Genomic DNA, 20,813 nt, shown 5'->3' with positions numbered 1-20,813 from the left:
GAGCTGTCATAAGCCACATAATGGATGATGGCCAAGAGAAACCAATTGCGTTCGCATCGCAAACCCTCACAAAGAATGAAAGAAACTACGCACAAATTGAAAAGGAAGCATTCGCCATAGTGTTTGGAATCAAGAAATTCCAACCGTTCCTTATCGGCAGAAAGTTTACGCTGATAACCGATCACAAACTGCCCCTAGCAATATTGGGGCCCAAATCTACCATCCCTGCAATGGCCGCATCAAGAATTCAACGTTGGGCAGTGTTATTGTCACAATATGACTACACGATTGAATATTGCACTTCAAAGCAAAACACAATCACAGATGCCTTGTCCAGGTTGCCACGAGGACTTGTGTGTTGAGAGAGAAGGTGAGATTTTCACACTAGGTGCAGTTGACAAAGACTTTCCCGTGAATGCAACTGAGATTGCAGATGAGACTCAAAAGGACTCAGTACTGAAAAGAGTGTTTGAAAACACCATGAATGGATGGACTGATCAGTGTATGGACACAGAATTGAAACCATTCCATAACCATCGTACTGAATTGTCTTGTGAGCAAGGTTGTATCAAGTGGGGAAACAAATCAAATACATACTTTTTTTTAAAGGGGAAAGCAGCGTAATGTATTATCACATGGTTTGGTATGAGCGTGCTCAGTTCGCTTTGGCCTAGTAAAGCAAGCACATGGACTAGCAACTCATCGTGTTTCTGTCTTTTGTTTGTTCTTTCCACATATTTTACAATAGTGATGTTGATTGAAGGATAAATATTTTCCAGGACACCGGGGAGAACACAACTGCTCTTACAAACATAGAAACATAGAAGATAGGAGCAGGAATAGGCCATTCGGCCCTTCGAGCCTGCTCCGCCATTCAATGAGATCATGGCTGATCATCCAAATTCAGTACCCTGTCCCTGCCTTCTCCCCATATCCCTTGATCCCTTTAGCCTTAAGAAATATATCCAACTCTTTTTTGAATATATTTAATGAATTGGCCTCCACCGCCCTCTGCGGCAGAGAATTCCACAGGTTCACCACTCTCTGGGTGAAGAAATTCCTCCTCATTTCAGTCCTAAATGGCTTACCCCTTATCCTTAGACTATGACCCCTGGTTCTGGACTCCCCGGCCATCAGAAACATCCTTCCTGCATCTAGTCTGTCCAGGCCTGACAGAATTTTATAGGTTTCGATGAGATCCCCTCTCAATCTTCTAAACTCCAGTGAGTATAAGCCCAATCGACACAATCTCTCCTCATACGTCATTCCTGCCATCCCAGGTATCAGCCTGGTGAATCTTCGCTGCACTCCTTCCATGGCAAGAAAGTCCTTCCTCAGGTAAGGCGACCAAAACTGCACACAATACTCAAGGTGCGGTCTCACCAAGGCCCTGTACAACTGTAGCAAGACATCCTTGTTCCTGTACTCAAACCCTCTTGCTACGAAGGCCAACATACCATTTGCCTTCTTAACCGCCTGCTGCACCTGCATGCGTACCTTCAGCAACTGGTGCACAAGAACACCCAGGTCTCTTTGCACTTCCCCTTCTCCCAATCTATTGCCATTCAAATAATAATCTGCCTTCCTGTTTTTGCCACCAAAGTGGATAACCTCACATTTATCCACATTATAGTGCATTTGCCATGTTTCTGCCCAGTCACCCAACCTGTCCAAATCGTACTGGAGTTTCATGACATCCTCCTCACAGCTTACCCTCCCACCCAGCTTTGTGTCATCTGCAAATTTGGAGATATTACATCCAATTCCCTCGTCCAGATCATTAATATATATTGTGAACAGCTGGGGTCCTAGGACCGATCCTTGCGGTACCCCACTAGTCACTGCCTGCCACTTGGAAAACGACCCGTTTATTCTAACTCTTTGCTTTCTGTCCGCCAACCAGTTCTCTATCCAAGTCAATACCTTGCCCCCAATCCCATGTGCCTTAATTTTGCACGCTAATCTCTTATGTGGGACCTTATCGAAAGCCTTCTGAAAGTCCAAATATACCACATCCACTGGTTCTCCCTTATCTATTTTACCAGTTACATCCTCAAAAAATTCCAGTAGATTAGTCAAGCATGATTTACCTTTTGTAAATCCATGTTGACTTTGTCCGATCCTGTCACTGCTTACCAAGTGCTCTGCTATTACATCTTTTATAATAGATTCTAGCATTTTCCCCACTACCGATGTCAGGCTTACCGGTCTATAATTCCCCCCTTTTTCTCTACCACCTTTTTTGAATAGTGGGGTAACATTAGCTACCCTCCAATCCATGGGTACTGTTCCAGAGTCTATCGAGTTCTGGAAGATGACCAGCAATACATCTACTATTTCTAGGGCCACTTCCTTAAGTACCCTGGGATGTAGATTATCAGGCCCTGGGGATTTATCGGCCTTCAGTCCCATCAATTTTCCTAACACCATTTCCCTACAAATACTGATTCCTTTCAGTTCCACCCTTTCATCAGACCCTATGTTCCCCTGCATCTCTGGGAGGTTATTTGTGTCCTCCTTTGTGAAGACAGAACCAAAGTATGAATTTAGTTGGTCTGCCATTTCTTTGTTTCCCATTATAAATTCCCCTGATTCTGACTGCAAGGGACCTACGCTTAACTTCACCAATCTTTTTCTCTTCACATATCTATAAAAGCTTTTACAGTCAGTTTTTATGTTCCCTGCTAGCTTACTCTCATATTCTATTTTCCCTTTCTTAATTAATCCCTTTGTCCTCCTTTGTTGAATCCTAAACTGCTCCCAATCCTCAGGATTATTGCTTTTTCTGGCCAATTTATATGTCGTCTCCTTGGATCTTATGCTATCCCTAATTTCCCTTGTTAGCCACGGTTGAGTCACCTTTTTTGTTTTATTTTTATGCCAAACTGGGATTAACAAATTCTGTAGCTCATCCATTCGGTCTTTGAATGTTTACCATTGCCTATCCACCGTCAACCCTTTGAGTGCCATTCCCCAATCAATCCTACCCAACTCGCTCCTCAGACCATCGTAGTTCTTCTAAATAGTGCCGTGGGATCTTTTATGTCTACCTGAGAGGGCAGATGGGGCTTTGGTTTAACGTCTCATCCGAAAAGTGGCACATCCGAGAGTGCAGCACTCCCTCAGTGTTGCACTGGAGTGACAGCCTAGATTTTGTGCTCAAGTCGCTGGAGTGGGACTTGAACCCACAACCTTCTGACTCAGAGCTTTAAGACAGTAATGGGAGTGGAAACGAGAAATCCGAACATTGATTCATATTAAATTGTGAGAGTAGGAAAAGAGGACACAGGTTTAAACTAGTAAAGGGTAGATTTAGGACTGATGTCAGGAAATTCTTCAAACAAAGAGTGAACAGATTTCCAGGAAGAGTACTGGAGGCAAAATCCCAATAACCTTTTAAGAATCAATTGCCTCCAGTACTATTCCTGGAAATCTGTTCACTTTTGTTTGAAGAATTTCCTGACATCAGTCCTAAATCTACCCTTTGTTAATTTCATTCTGGTGCCAAGTCTAGCAGATCTCCAGTGTCCAGCAACAGTGGTGTAAGCAAGCTGGCTAAGCAACCAATCACATTGAAGAATTCTCACAGACAGCAAACCAGGAAGTAAAATGCTCTGATTATCATTCACTTTTTAATCATTTTACAAGGAGCAAAATAAAGATTGGGACATACACATGGGATTAAGATAAAAGCTGAAATACCATAAACACCCTTTTTAAAAAACAATTATTATATTAAGTACCATGGAATTTTTATCATAATTGAAAAATTTGACATTCCACAAATATAAAACTAGTTTTTCAGAAACAGAATGGTTGTTCAGCAATAGTTATGACTCAGTAGATGATTAAAAACTCAGTTAAACTTCATTGAACAAGGCTTAACTTTTTCGAGAGTTTTTAACAGCGATATTAGAGCATAAAAGCTGAGGTTTTCGTCAGTTCAGTGATTTCAATTGATTGCCAGCTCCGGGGAGTTCAACAGCAGTAGAGGAGCAGGGAATGACTGACAGCAACTTCTGGATTTAACTGCGCATGAGCGGACGCCAGAAATTGCTGTCAGATTCACAGTTGTAATGACGGCGAATGCTGACAGTTCCACCGTCATTACAACCACGATATATCCCGTCCATTATCTATCCCATTCATGTAGGTGTACTGGTAGTCCGTAGTGAATGGTGTGCAGTATGCAGTATGAGTTCGATCCCTCGCAGTGTAGCCTCTATTTTCATTTTACGTTTCAATGAGACCTGAATTTTGAACATTCACACCATTCGGATAAAGAAAAAATAAATCTTGAGTGCTGATCTCTGGCCTCACAGCTCACTGCATTCTCTGGTGTGTTAAACACCACACTAATCTTGTTACAACTGTCTAGGTAACATTATTTTACAGGATTATTAATATGGCTTTGGGGAATATTAATCACAGCAATGTGATGGGGGAGTCCAGAACAAAGGGTCATATCCTTAAAACTAGAGCTCGGCCATTCAGGGATGATGTCAGGATGCACTTCCTCACACAAAGGGTAGTGGACATCTGGAACTCTCGACACCTAAAAAGCTGAGGCTAGGTCAATTGAAAATTTAAATAGATGGCTTTTTGTTAGGCAATGGTATTAAAGAATATGGAATCAAGGCGTGGAAATGGAGTTAAGATACAGATCAGCCATGATCTAATTGAATGGTGGAACAGACTCAAGGGGCTGAATGGCCTCTGTTCCTACATTCCTAATGTCCCTAAACACATTGCGATTGCACAGGTGTCCTTATGGTGTCTTTTCCAAGTTAAAGACACTTCCTGCTTGATATTTTTGGAGAAGCACAGCTGCCTGAGTGAAGTCATGTAACTGTAAAAAGATATATTGCACCTGTGAGCATTCGATCAAACTTTTTATTTGCATGGGCCGACAATGATTGTTATCGGTTTGGCAGTCTGTACATAACTAACCATTCATACACACTTCAAACTATGTATCATGATTTAGATAATTTGCTGGTTGGGTTGGGCCTGATGTTATAAAAGCAAAACACATTGGAGCCTGAATTTGCGATCGGAGGCTTCCCGGGGGCCGATGCTGCCGATCATCAAAAAATCTACTCATTTACCTGGTGGTCCGGGAGATACGGAGGCTTGCGATCCTGGGCCTCTCCTGGTAGAAATGCGTAGAGGCCCACGTATCCCAGGGACACATGTGGTTCACAAGCATGTGGTTCGCAAGCGCCCCTGGGATCATGTGGGCCGGTCCAACCAATGAAAGAAGGGAATCCCCATTCATACTTATGGGAGTTCCGTAAGTACGTCACTGTCATAAGTATGAATGGGGATGACTTATAAAATACACAAACACAGGAAATACATTTTTAAAAAACATTACATATATAAAATTAATTAAAATGGCATTTAATTAAATATTTTAAACAAAAATTTAATTTTTTGAAAAAACATTTATACGTTTTAACAGGGCTAACAATAAACTTACCTTATTGGACAGGGTTTTTAATGTATAAATGAGTGATGAAATTTTATTTTTCTATTTTTTTAAACTCTTATGCTGATAAAAGCGGGCCTTACGCCTGCTTTTGCCAGGTGTAAGAATTCCACGACCTTTCAGCGGACGGAAGTTGTGCAAATAGCGCAACTCTCCGCCCGCCGAGGCCCATCTCCCGGGGATGTGGAGGATCTGTCAAGAAAGATCGCAAGTGCCAGGTTTCAGTGCATGCACTTCGCCTGCCTAAACCCAGAACTTGCGCGGCCCCTACGGGCGCGTGTACACACCTCATACGCACCTATAGGGGTTGCAAAATATGGCCCAATGAAAGTAAAAGAAAAAACTTGTATTTATGTAGCACTTTTCATGACCTCAGGACGTCTCAAAGTGCTCTACAGGCAATTAACTACTTTTGAAGTGCAGTCACTGTTGTAATATAAGAAACGCGGGAGTCAAATTGCGCACAGCAATGCCCCACAAACAGCAATGAGATAAATGACCGAATAATTTTTTTTTTTAGTGGTATTGGTTGAGAGATAAATATTGGCCAGGACACCAGGGAGAACTACTCTGCTCTTCTTCGAAATAGTGCCATGGGATATTTTACATCCACTTCAGACAGGGCCTCAATTTAACGTCTCATCTGAAGGACGGCACCTCCCACAGTGCAGTGCTCCCTCGGTACTACACCGGGAATGTCGGCCTGGATTTTGTGTTCAATCCTTGGGGTGGGTCTCAAACTCACGACATTCTGACTCAGAGGCGAGAGTTCAACCAACTGAGCCACAGCTGTCAAAGTTCCTAATTTTCTTTTTTCAAATTTTGATAGCCTGAGGACTATTGTTGGGTAATCTTACTCTTGGAAACTTCCAAGTGTGCCATATTCATATAACTATATTCCCAAGTTGTACAGGTAGCATGTATAGAGTTGAACCTGCCAGTAGCCTCTGCCAAGCATGTTCCACTGCTGTCCTGTGGAATGCTAAACAGGGCAACATTACTTGGCACAACGACTCCACTTCACCAGTCATCAAACGAGGGTGGGGGAGCGGTTGGTATTCTTGTCTCCATAAGAACATAAGAAATAGGAGCAGGAGTAGGCCATACGGCCCCTCAAGCCTGCTCCGTTATTCAGTGAAATCATGGCACATCTTCTACCTTCAACTCCACTTTCCCGCCCTATCCCCATATCCCTTGATTCCTTGTTTGTTTAGCCTGTCTTGATTTTCAACCAGCCATTTCTCTTCTCCCTAGACAGCCTTCAGAAAGCCTAAACAATCCCTTTACAATAATTGTATCCTTTTGATAAAGATATAAAAATAATGAGGGGGCAGATTGAGTTATCGCTCATAGCTTCGACTTCCAATCGGGTGTTCCTAATGATAATGCCAGGCTCCTCTCACATTTTGCCAGTAATGGGTGAGCCATCTGAAAATGTTACCGGGTATCAGTCGGGTGGCCAGCCCTCCAGGATTGTCCTGGAGGCTCCAGGAATTGAAGATTAATCTCCAGGACACTGCTGCGAGCAATCCGGGAGAAAAATCCAAGGGGTGTTATTTTTTCATTTTCTTTGAACACTCGGTTTATTAATTCTTAAAATATTGGCGATGGAAGAAAAAGCTGTTTTACTGACAGTCAGGAATCATCTAATGGGGTAATGAAGTGTTTTTCCGCTTTCCAATTGGTGTGGGAAGGTGGTGCACCCTGAGGATGGATATGTTGGGCGACCAATGGTGGGGGAAGGACAGCTGGAGGTCATGTGATGAAACCTCCAGGAATACATTCAACTGGAGTTGGCAGCCTAGTTGTCAGCGAGGGAGGGAAAATCCCTTCAAGCATTGCGGAAGTGAGGCAAAACAGTCACAGAAATTCACAATGCTCATGGACACATCGGTTAGCTGGACCATCCCATCCTGTTTACCATGGAGAATAGAACAGATCCAGATGATTAACAGGGAGGGGAAGCAGGAATAGAGGAAAAAAACAATATATAATTGAAACAAAATTTCAAAAATGAATCATGGAAAATCGGCCAAATAAATCAAAGGACGTGTAGGAGATCCTGAAATTTGCAGGTTGGAAGGTTAGGTAAAACAAAGTTTTGCAGGAGCTCCACTGTTTTTCTCCCATCAGTGAGGCAGATTATTTAAAGTTGTCTATTCTGTTTTTCTTACTATTTCAGATCCCGTTAAATCTTATTCATTTAATGCAATTGCGTGACCTTGGAGGAAAAAAAGCCTTGTATTTATATAGCACCTTTCACAACCTCTGTACATCCCAAAGTGCTTTACAACCAATAAAGTACTTTTGAAGTGTAGTCACTGTTGTAATGTAGCAGCTAATTTGCGCACAGCAAGGTCCCACAAACGGCAATGTGATACTGATCATCTGTTTTTTAGTAATGTTTGTTGAGGGATAAATATTGTCAAGGACAGCAGGGAGAACTCTCCTGCTCTTCTTTGAAATAGTGTCATGGGATCTTTTACATCCCTCAGGGCAGGGAAGACAGGGCCTGGTTTAACGTCTCATCCGAAAGTCGACACCTCCGACAGTGCAGCACTCCCTCAGCACTACACTGGAGTGTCAGCCTAGATTTCGTGCTGAAGTCTCTGGAGTGAGGACATGAACCCGCAACCTTCTGACTCAGGAGGACGAGAGTTCTACCACTGAGCCACAGGTGACACTAGGAAAGATGTAGGGGGAAAAATTGGGTTGCTTGGCGCTTCCCGTCAGCGCCCCAGGGGGGGCGCTAATGTGGTGCAAAGCACCTAGCGCTCGGGTGCGGCGCCGCTAATGCCTCCCGCAAAATTCAGCGGGAGATTAGTGGCGCGATAGCCGGTAGCGCCCTGCGGCGCCGCGTCAACACCATGCGCAGCGCCCTGCTCGTGCCCCGGCCGCAAACTTCAGTCGCGCCCCCTGACCTGCCACCGGACGATATGTCCGACAGGGTCAGGTTGGCGTTTTTGCAGCCGCGGCGGCGCTAATTAAAGGGCAGGTGCCAGGCGGCCATATTTTTGGGGCCGCCTGCCAGCACCTACCCCCTTTCGCCTCCTCCTGCGGGGTGCCGACCGCGATCGGTCAGCCTGGCACTCCTCTTGAGTGCCGGGCTCTTTCCCCCGTACCCCGCTCCCTGGTGGTCCAGCAGGGCTAGGCCCCTCCCCTTTAATCAGGGGAGGGAGGCCTGTAGTACCGCGGTGCTATGTGCCGCCGCATGTGGCGCTGTTGCACGTAGCGCCGCGATATTGAATGGTAGTGCCCCAAAAGGGGGAGCGCTTCCAGTAGCTTGGGGCGCTACCACTCAATAAAAGTAGTGCGAAGTTAGCGCCCTAAAGGGGGCGCGACTGAATTTTTCCTCCATAGCAACTCCGGTACTTTCTTTTCTCTCAGACATTTCACCAGTTAGGAAAAGCTTCTTTATGCAGAGAGTTGTTGGAGCGCAAAATGCTTTGCCACAGGGAGTGATTGAGCAGAATCTATGAATCTATGCAGGGAATAGTGCATAAAGGCTTGGAGCAGAGCTAAGGGGAGAGAGTGGGATTAGGTTTGGATTGCTCTAGCAAGAAGCCAGCACAGACAAGACGGGCCAAATGGTCTCCCTCTGTGCTTTTACCTTCAATGGTTCTCTTTAGCCCTGTATGATGCCGTTTAGTTAAATAGTACTGCACTGATAAAATGCAATCGATATGTCTTTGGACCACTGCAAAGCATCAGAAAAACAGATGACTATTTTCTTCGCAGCATACTCTGTAGCCTTTACACGAGGATAACTGTAGCAGCTTCCTCAACTGGTACATACCAGCAAACCCTTCTGGGAGATTTCTCTTATCTTTTAGGGATTGCAAAAACACACAGGCAAATGGCAAGACTTCAGAGATGATTTCAGCCCAGTAATAAAGGTTCTGCTTTTGATGAACGGCTCCAAACCAGAGTTAGCAGGTTTCTGAAATCGCTCCCAGACAATCTTAAATACAAATCACAGCAACAATTGATCTTTAAAGAGAGCTACTTACGTCCATCGTTGCCGATCTAAATAAAGCACTTCTCTGTTATCAATGGGTGGAATGAAGTACTTTTGAAGTGTAGTCACTGTTGTAAATCTAGGAAGCGCCGCAGCCAATTTGTGCACAGCAAGCTCCCACAAAAAGCAATGAGATAATGACCAGATCATCTGTTTGATGGATAACTCTCCTGCTCTTCTTTTAGTGTCATTGGATCATTTACGTCCACCTGAGAGGGCAAATGGAGCCTCAATTTAATATCTTATCAATAAAATGGCAGCTCCGACAGTGCAGCACTTCTTCAGTACTGCACTGAAGCGTCAGCCTAAATTATGTGCTTAAGTTTCTGAAGCGGGGCTTGAACCCACAAACCTTCTGATGCAGAGGCAAGCGTGCTATCCACTGAGCCAAGGTGGACACCATGCTGTGCAATATGTGGAGGTACTGGTGCAAGAGGTGCACTAAAGAAAGGTGACCCTATGTGGGCCTGAAGATCTCTGTCCAATGAGCTGCATGTTGGGTGGTCCCCAACTGAGTCAATGCAGCCACTCAGATCCCTTGTACCTGGCTGGAAATGAGGATGTAGTTTGCTGGGATCAGCAGGAAGGCAATGGCAAGTGTGCTCCTCACTTTTGTGCACATTTGTAAGATTCTCAAAATTCACGGGTCCCCCAAAACTCAGAGAAAAACCCTAAAGAAAAGGACTTTGGACTCTTTTCTAACTACTTCAGGGTGATAAAATATTGGGCCTACAGAGGGAAATTCAAGGTCGAAAACCAAAATTTGACATTTTTAAAGGCATGTTTGGGTTTGTAAAGAAAGAAAAAGGCTGTAACAGGAAATGGGATCAAACTCTGTAAAGACAGTTTGGATATTGGAGTTAATCAGTTAATCAAGCTGTCTGGGGAACTATCTAAATGTCACTCAGCCCCTATCAGACAATTTGCATTCTAACAATAGACCCACGGAAGAACAGCCACACCCAAAATACAGGACCCATCCAAAAACATGCATAAAACAAATCACTTCGCCAACCTACAAAGAATCTCAGGCCCCACAGGAAACTCAAAGCTTGAGGACAATTCACTACAATCAAGTAAGGGTTCAACAGCTCAGGAAACCATCCCAATACCACTTCACACATTCTTAAAACTTCAACAGCCCATGGAACCATCCCGAAACCGCTTTAAACAACTTAATATTAACGAGCCCGCCAAAATCTAACAATAAACCTAGACTGATTTGGCGCGCAGATTAGGAGGCCCCAATTAGTATAATTGAAGGCCTGTTTTCTCAAGAGGACAGTTCGAACAGTTACAGTGCAGCAAGGTGGGAGTTCAAGAAGTACAGAGGAGTTCCAAGTTCGAGTTCAGTGCAGTTCAAGCATCTTGAAGCAGTTCTCTCTAGAAGAAGAAGAAGAAGTAACACACAAGAAGAAACCAGAGCAACAGTTTCAGTGACCATCGGACACCTCATGGCAACAAGGTCCTTACGAAACAACCAACCGAACATTACCATCAGCCAACCGGGTAATATTGGGCCACCATGACCAAAGAAAACCAACTCAGAAGAAAACCGAAGATTCCCAAGTTTTTCCACTCTACAAACTATTCCTGACTTACCCCTGGGTAAGATTTTACTCAAAGAGACTCTAAACCCTATTTCTAACAGAAGAAAATTGGGTACTCACTTGATAAATCCAATACGCATCCTACCGCATCAGCGGACTCGCGAAGACTGACCAGATATGCAGGTGAAGTCCTCTACCGCGTCTGGGGTATGACAGGCCCCAACCAACATATCCAGCGCACCCCGAAACCGCGAACCAGCCCAACTGTCACGGATTCGTTTGGTGAGCATTATCCCTGGTCCTTTAGAGTCCAACTTAGCTAGTAAGGTGGGATTGGGAGGGGTGAGGTATTTTTCTACTGTAATTCCCTCGTGTGTATCGAAGTGTTCCCCATTTTATTAGAGTGTTAAGATTATTGTGTTGTATTTTCTTTCTCAAATAAAGATCAAAGTTTTCTTGCACCAAAACCAGTTGTCTGCTGCACTTTTGTCACAACCCCCAAATAAGTCCAAGGTCTAGAACCAAGGGAGTGGGAGCGATTCGAACCGCTCAGAAGTCAGAGGTGAAGCTGACACAACACCACCACCCCCTACACATTTCCTGGTATGGGCCCATTAAGCATGGCACAAAGGTAAACAAGGGGGTGCCACACCCCCTGTGAAGTACCATTTAAAGTACGATGTAACAATTTCCATTTCGCACATCACCCCACTATTGCCAGAAGATTGTGCTATATGTAAGCCGTTATTGAACCATATCCAAGATGACGAGTATCCATGAGGATATTGTTACCTTTTCAGTTGCATTTGCAGGCCTTCCTGTTGGAAGATTCAGTCACTTAAAATGCTTCAAAAGACAGCAGCATTAGAAATGGCAGAATTGTAGCCTGCCTCACTATCGGAAAATGCCAACAGTACTGCTATCGATATCACGCTGCCCCAACCTGTTGCCATGGCAACACGACAGCCCCAGGGATGGCTGCTCTCCTTTAAATCTCAGAAGGAATGAATCCAAACACACATTGCACAGGGTAAACACACTCCCTTCCATACTGCGGACCCGAAGTAAAAATGCATACAACACAGGAAATTCTTAAACTGACCCAGGGGCTTTGCTTGCCCAGACTGACTTGGAGAAGGGAAATTCTTTCATATTCGGCAGAGTTTTAAAGAGTGAATTTTCAGACTTTACATTGTAAAAAAACAAGAACTGCAGATTACAGAATACAGCAGAAGTTTAATGTCTTGTACTGCACAAGTATCAAGATAACCGGCAGAATACTCTTGTTTCAGGTCGATACTTTAAACTCAAGCATAGATATGCACAGGGCCTGTTTTCGATCATTAACTTGTACCGTCACTTTTATGGACCTGTGTCTCAAGATTGCACACAACACTGCCTTGCAATGTGTTCATGCTAAAAATAAAAATGCTGCATGCAAACATTAAGTGAAAGAATCTGACTGTGCTAAGATGAGACTTGTATGTGCATCAGCAGTGGCTCAGTGGGTAGGACTTTTGCCACTGAGTTAGAAGTTTGTATGGTCAGGTCCTAATCCAGAGACTTGAGCACAAAATGTAGGCTAACACTTCAGTGCAGTACTGAGGGAGTGCTGCACTGCCTGAGGTGCTGTCCTTCGGATGAGATATTGGGCCAGAAATTCCAGGCCAGAAGCGTGAGTACGGTCGGGTTACTCACGCATCTGGCCGTTGGAAATGCCGGCGTTCAGCAGGAACAGCGCATGCGGGGAACGCCGGCATTTCCAGACCCGAGGTCTATTCACAGCGCGTGCGACTGCACAGGCAGCGCTTGCGCAGTGAACTTTGTAGATTTCACTGATGGATTCAGTGAGGGTAAGTCCCTAGAACTTACACTTGAAAAAAGCAAGTGTAAAGTTGTTCATTGGCTGGGGAAGGAGATATATTTTATGGAGGAGCTTATGAAATGCAATATTTAGGTTTGGGAAAGGGAGGGAAGTTATTTTAAGAAATTTTAAGTAAGTTTTAAACTTTAATTTTTTTTTTTTAAACGGGTTTTCAGAACGGTAGGTAGAAGGAGCAATTGTGGCTGTGTGAATGGAATGTGAGAATGAGTTATGTATGTATGTCCACATATATTCCTTTACGTATATGTATGTATGTTTTATATTCCTTTACTAATGTGTATGAATGTATATTTTTAATTATGATTTTCCAATAAGTTACTTTCTCTGAAAGTCATAATTAAATAATACATTCATACACATAAGTAAAGGAATATATACATAACACGCAAAGGAATATATACAGACATACATACTTTCAGGAGCTCCACGATAAGAAATATCTTCCTCCGCAGCCTCTGGAGCAACTGTATCCATGCTTTTTTCATGTGTAAGTTGTAATGACTGTACCTCACTGAAAGCATTAATGAAAGCGGCGAATTATACTGCGCACGCGCTGCCTGTGCAGTCGCACGCGTTCTGCCTCTGAACCCCTTCGTTCAGAGGACAGGAAATGCCGGTTTTCCCCACATGCACTGTGCATGCTGAAAACCGGCATTTCATCCGGCCAGATGCGTAAGTACCCCAACCGTACTAGCGCATTTGGAAGGGAATTACTGGGCCAACATTTTACATGCCAATAAAATAAAAAATTTAACAATTGCACGACTTGCCCCCTCGCATCTGCGACTGAGGGTCCAAGGAGGTGCATTGCGCAAGAGGTCATCATCGTACGTATCCTCACACTGTTCCCTTTGGGGAACTGTATGAAGTGGTGGAAGGATTTATGGCCGTGATTAACGCTCATTCCGTGACCGTAACCATCTTTGAACCAGCCATTAGGGTGCCTAGTCCTATGGCGGGAGGGTGTTACGGGCTCCCACAACCCATCTGAGGGGGGGGGCCACCAACACCCACGGACGCAAGTATCCCGCTGGATGTCCACCCAGAATTTAAAGTTGGAGCTCCGACTCCACTTGCCGGGACTGTCTGGAGTGGGGTTCAAAACCCTACTCCTTCTGGCCCAGCGGCGGGGATGCTTACTGCTACGCAAAAGGCCCACTCTGCACAAAAGGTGACACCCATACGTTTCCTGCGCCTTTTCCCTCCCCGTGACTGGAGCCCTATGCTGCCACTTCACGTTGCTAATTGGATTGGGCCTTTGTCATAGCGGTAGGATCCCCGCCGCTGGGCCAGATCAGGGTAGGGTTTCGAACCCCGCTCCAGACAGTCCCGGCAAGTGGAGTCGGAGCTCCGGCTCTAAATTCTGGGTTGACATCCAGTGGGATATTTGCATCCGTGGGTGTGGGTGGCCCCCCCTCCTTGTATAGCTTGTGGGAGCCCGTAAAACCCTCCCGCCATAGGACTAACCGCCCTAATGGCTGGTTCAAAGATGGTTACGGTCACGGAATGAGCGTTAATCATGGCCATAAATCCTTCCACCACTTCATACAGTTCCCCAAAGGGAACAGTGTGAAGACATGTATGACGACGACATTGCTAAATAAATAAATGGAATTTAAAAATTCTTTTAGGGCTTTTAAAAGTCTTTAAATTGCTTTAATTCTCTTTAAAACTACTTCAGATTACTCAAAATAATGTAAACATTTTAAAAAGTTTATAAAAGTTACCAAAATCTTCAAAAAACTTCCAAAAACCTATTTAAACTGCTGCTTTGCATGTAAAAATCCTTAGCAGCTTGACAGAAACATTGGGGGCATGTCCAGTGAAACTGAGACCTCAAGGGGCGTGTCTCACTTACACTGCACGCTCCTGGCTTCACGCTGGCTGCACTCCTGGGCGGCGTGACGTCATACGCTGCCCGGGAATGTGCTTTCTATTTCTGCAAGTTCAGGCGTCCCAGAAGCTGATCGGCACGAGCGCGGGGTAAGTGCAAATACGGGGCTTGCACGCGCTGCAAGCCCCGTTCTGGAATTTCTGGGCCATTAAACCAAAGCCCCATCTGCCCCCTCAGGTGGATGTAAAAGATCCCACTTTTGAAGAAGAGCAGGGGCGTTCTCCCTGGTGTCCTGGCCAATATCTATCCCTCAACCAACATCACTAAAAACAGATTATCTGGTCATTATCACATTGCTGTTTGTGGGAGCTTGCTGTGCGCAAATTGGCTGCCGAGTTTCCTACATTACAACAGTGACTACACTCCAAAAAAGTACTCCATTGGCTGTAAAGAGCTTTGGGACATCTGGAGGCTGTAAAAGCTGCTATATAAATGCAAAAGCAAAATACTGCGGATGCTGGAAATCTGAAAAAACCCCAAAAATGCTGGAAATACTCAGCAGGTCAGGCAGCATCTGTGGAGAGAAAAGCAGAGTTAACGTTTCAGCTCAATGACCTTCCGTCGGAACTCATATATAATTGCAAGTTCTTTCTTTCTTTATTCATTGGCCTTCTATAAAATCAAAATGATCAGGAGACCAGTGTGAAATCCAGATGAAGGTCACTTCAATCATTCACTTTAATCAAAAGTGAAGTGCAGCGCACGCCTTGTGTAAAGTGGCACAGACACGTGTATTATATGGCAGCCATTTGCAGACATTGCTTGTACAGGAGAGCATATGACCGTTATATTGACCTGAGCTAGAAACTAAATGGGGGTGAAATTCATCTTGGGCAATGGCCCAAAACGGGTGATAGCGAATCGGGGGCTCATTGTACGCTCCACCCGATACTCGTTTCCATCGTCATCAATGGAAAGGAAATTCAGGCGGGGTCTAAAACGGGCCGTCGAATTTCACCCCCACTGACTCTCCCACAGCCCAGTGCAGTTTTTCCTGCTTCCAAATGCTGACGGCCTCTTCTCGAGTTGGTGTAAAACACACCCAGTCCACACGCAAAAGATAACTACTTGTGGGGGGCTGCAAGCATCTTGGAACCACAGCCCCAGTGTGAGTCACCCCATTCAGAAGAGGGAGGGGGAAAAAAGAGAATTGAAGAAAAAATATGAAATAGTATAAACGCCAGAGTGATTTCAATGCTGTAATCTCAATTCAAGGGGTCAGATAATGTCATCTTCCTTATTGTTTCCTGGCATTCATTGCTCTCTATTTATGTTAAAAATTTGCAAGTCCTTTGTGCTCCCTTCCTTCATTACAATAGGTGACAGGCAGGGGTTAAAGTGAGCCGGAACAGTCCTTATAGTGCCACTTCTTGACCTCAGCTGTTTTTTTCTCAATTGCTGCTGGTGATCTCCTGAGATTAACAGAAGACCAAAACATGCCTTTGGAACACGCTCCTGCCTTTTGCGTCCCTGTTACAGTTGTGGTTTCTCTGTCTGACAGTTGTGGTGTATTGTGGGAGTATTCAGAGATCTGTGAAAACTGTACCTACCCAAACCAATATTTTCTGTAAAATGAATAAATCGGTCTTTGACTTTATTATATTTGACCAAGTACTTACCTAATACCAAAGGTTGCAGAAGGCAGGGTCAAACACCTCAAGGGCAAGGCCCATCGATACACAAGCCTTTATCGACACTAACACCTTGGCTGCCCATGCTTGCAAACACCGCACCACCACACCCATGCCACGAATATGCAGTCTCCAGAGAATACAACCGCTACACCAGCAAAGACAAGCCGATCCAGGCCGACTTGAACAACCTACTACCAACCCGTCTCAAATCCAGGAGGCCATTTTGGACCGTCGCCAAAGCCCTTCAACGATCTCCCCTCAGCCTTGAGGACCGATGGCGAAATGCTTGGACGAACTGTGACATACGGAATGGATTCCTTATAGAGGACCCCACAGTACAACCTGAAGGATCAAACCTTCCTCGCAAACTGGACAACCATCAACCGCCTCTGAATTGGTTAGGGTAGATGCTGCCACCTTCTCCATAGATGGAAGATTAAAGCATCCCAATCATGCGACTGTGGAGCTCCTAATCAGACCCTGGAGCACATAATTGAGCACGACCCTCAGAGGAAATTCACAGGCAGCCGACAAGATATCCACGCTGTTACACCGGAAGCTTTGGCCTGGATATCTGACTTAGATATTGACAATGGATTTGCTACTACCATACAAAAGAAGAAGAAGACACTCAAGCCTGGGTGGAAAGAGTGGAATGCCCCTTGAAAAATTCCACTTTAAGTACTGGTTGCAGAAGAGCAATTATCAACCTCAAGCAGCACAAGAGACATCAGTCCACCAGATAGGAACCACGTCCACCTCTGTCAGGTGCTATTTTCAAAAACCAGAACATCTGATTCATCATCAGCATTTCACAAAAAAAATAAAATCATCATTGCTACAAATATCGGTTCTAAAAGGTCTGATTTCAGAAGGTCTTCACCGACAGTATATTTTTGTTCAGTGGCCCTGTTAATAAATGTACCTCCAGAGTACGCCTCCAACCCAAGAAACAATTCCAAAAGCACCTCCTGGCGTCCAGGCTGCAAAGTGTTCAGGTCTCGAGCCTCCAGGCGGACGGCTCAGAGGCATGCCTGGGGTCTCGTGGGCCCGGTCCTCCAATGACAAAGGAGGATTCAACTGCAATCATTTACGAAGGGAATCCCCCAATGATATGCAATGGAATCCCCAAATAATTATACAATTTATGGAATTCTAATAAATGTAAATGTACTGAATTGCAATTTTATTCATAAGTTTCTTCATTGCACCAACTTCAATAAAAAATTTATTTTTTGATAAATAATTTTAAACATCTTAATCCGGGCCAATATTTGCATAAACTCATTTAAAGTGTATGTGCATAATTTTGGATTTTTAAATGTTTTATTTAAGTCTTTTATATACCCTTACGCTGATGAAAGCCGGCCCTATGCCTGCTTTTACCAGCCATAAGAGTTGCGTGGGTAATTGCTGGGCAGTTGTTGGGCAAATAGCCCAACTCTGCACCAGCAATACTCATTTTTCAGGTGGTTAGGATGATCTGTCAGGGCATACCTTGACAGATTGCAAATTCCGGATTTCGCGCATGTGCAAGTGCATGTGGAAGTCCGGAAGTTGCGGGGCCTGTCAACTGGATTACGACGGCGCACTCCGAGAGTACGCCCTCAGGGAGACCGCAATTTCAGGGCCAACATATCAATGAAGCTGCATCGCAAAATAAAACACAGTGAGGTGGATCTTCACTTTGTGCGATGGTGTAAAACGGGTGGTAGCGAATCGACAGCCCGTCATGGTTTTTATTTCCATTGACGTCAAAATCCGGAGATGTAAAATTTTGAGGCATCTGGGACCTTGGTGAGCGATGGGACCAACAGTGTAGCAGAGAAAGAAACAGAGGAATGACAGAGAAGGAAATCGGGTGAATTAGAGTCAAATCAGGTACAGAAAGGGACATAAAGAGAGGAAAAGAAAGATTGAATTACGAAAGGGAAGAAAAAGACAGAAAGGAAAAGTAAGAAAAAAAGGTTTAAAATGTAAAATTTGAAATTTTTTAAATCTCGGGGGGAGAAATTGGGTACCTTTGCACCTCCTGTTATCGCCTCCTGGGGGTAATAACAGGGTGCTAACCACTTACCGCCCGGGCGTGGAGAGAATATCGCCTCCTGTTAAATCCAGCGGGAGGTTTGCGGCGGCTGTAAGACTTCACGCCGCGATCTCCTTCGCCCGGAGATCGTGACATCATCGCCGTGCGCATCGCCCCAGTAGCACCCTGGACCCGAACTTCGGTTCCGCCCCCTGCAGCATCACTGGGCGATGACACCAACAGCTGTAGGAGGCGTTGATCGGGAGGCCGGGCGCTTCGGGGGTGGGGGGGGGAAAGTTAAAGGGGAGGTTGCCGAGGTAAGTGCCTACATTTTTTTAATGCTGTGGGTCATTTTTTCTTGCATCTACTGGGCCGCGATCGATCAGCCCGGCACTTTGCTGGAGTGCATGGGGCTGACCAAGCCAGATCGCGGCCGCTGTCGGGGACCAGCTAATTGGCCCCAATGCAGAGTTTGCAGCGATGGCCCTTCCCGCTGCACGACCAACGCCCCACCTGCGTCCTTTAGTGCTTCAGGAAGGAAGTGCTTGATTTAGCACTCCACTTTCTTCCTGGAGCGCTAAACCCAATTTCGTGAAAGCTGGGAATCATTAGCGCCTGGCGCTAAATTTCCCAGCTTTCAAAGGTTACTGCCTCCAAACGGGGCGAGAATGAATATCACCCTCCAGGAATTTACTACTTGCAGGAATGAGACTCAACAGTTTAAATAGTTCCCTTTCTAGGCCAGAGAGATTGATTGGCATTGCAATAACAGTTATCACGTCATTAAAAGGGTACTTGCACTGTTAATTACCAGCCCTAACTTTCTGCGGTGAGTTTAATGGGCAACTAATGTACAAATCCAGCGAGCTTTTAAAAATAACAGGGAGGCTAAGGGCGAGATGCCGTTTGTGCGAGGCAAATGGCGAAGCGGTGTAAATCGACCAGCAAGTTCCGGAGATTCTCAGCTCATGGTGTATCTCTTCATCCCCTGAACTTGCTGTCTGATTTGCGCATTAATACCAGCGTGCATTTTGGTCCAATATGTACACAATCTATATATTAATCTTGTGCAGAGTGCACATTTCATGTCCACAAACCTTACTTCCTATTGTCAAGATTTTTGGTTGCATCTTTGCATCAACATTGTAATTTGCTAGATCAACATTTCCCATCCAAATTTTGCTATGTCAACTCTCACAATGTAGTTGTAGGCTCTGGCCATTAGGTGACTCTATGGAGGGACAAATGTGAGAAGCCGCACAACACCAGGTTATAGTCCAACAGCTTTATTTGAAATCAGAAGCTTTCGGAGTGCTGCTCCTTCGTCAGGTGAAGCGAAGAGATGCATATAGGCACAGCATATATAGTCAGAGAACACTGCCAGATGATTACAGGTAATCTTTCTAACTGCCCTTTATCACACCTCGGCAGAGAGATAATCACAGCAATCAAAGGTGTGAATGGTGTCCAAACAGGTCAGTCAGGAAAACATTACATCAAAGAACAATGAGGTGGGGTCACAAGGGGTCAAATGTTGGAGATGTGCCTGTATGAAAAACAAAAAACAATTTAAAAAAAAACATTTTTTTGCTGGAAATCATAGCAGGTCCGGCCACATCTGTGTAGAGAGAACAAGCCAACGATGACTCGAGTCTGGATGACTCTACGTCAGGTGGGGTTACATGTAGCGCGACATGAACCCAAGATCCCGGTTGAGGCCGTCCTCATGGGTGCGGAACTTGGCTATCAGTTTCTGCTCGATGATTTTGCGTTGTCGTGTGTCTCGAAGGCCGTCTTGGAGAATGCTTATCCGAAGATCGGAGGCTGAATGTCCTTGACTGCTGAAGTGTTCTCCGATTCTATTGTATATATTTTTTTAATCCTTATATTCAAAACTGACTGTGGGCATCGCAATTAGCTGATCATATTGAAAATCAGTAAGGAGTAAACTCACAAGATTCAAATTACTATTATTTATGCAATGGATATTCCAGCCACCCTTTGCATTCAGCCTTTGCCATCTCTCCAAGTAGTGAGACATAACTATTATGTAATAATTATAGAATCATAGAATAATACAGCACAGAAGGAGGCCATTTGGCCCATCATGCCTGTGCTGGCTCTTTGAAAGCGCTAATTTGCTAAATTGCCATGGATTTTTATTTAGGCTATAAGGAAGAGACAGTGAGTAATGACCAGTGGTGACCATTCTGCTCCTGATGGCTCCATCTACTGAAATTCCTTGTGGATCAATGCACACTCACAGAGACGAACCTTGCGGCCATATGCAGTTTGGTTTCGTACTGATCCTTGAC

This window comes from Somniosus microcephalus, chromosome 5 (assembly GCF_052327205.1).
Source record: "Somniosus microcephalus isolate GS21.2 chromosome 5, FLI_Smic_1.0, whole genome shotgun sequence".
Classification (NCBI taxonomy): Eukaryota; Metazoa; Chordata; class Chondrichthyes; order Squaliformes; family Somniosidae; genus Somniosus; species Somniosus microcephalus.
The sequence above is the reverse complement of the archived record's forward strand: the minus strand, read 5'-3'. Positions refer to the sequence as shown.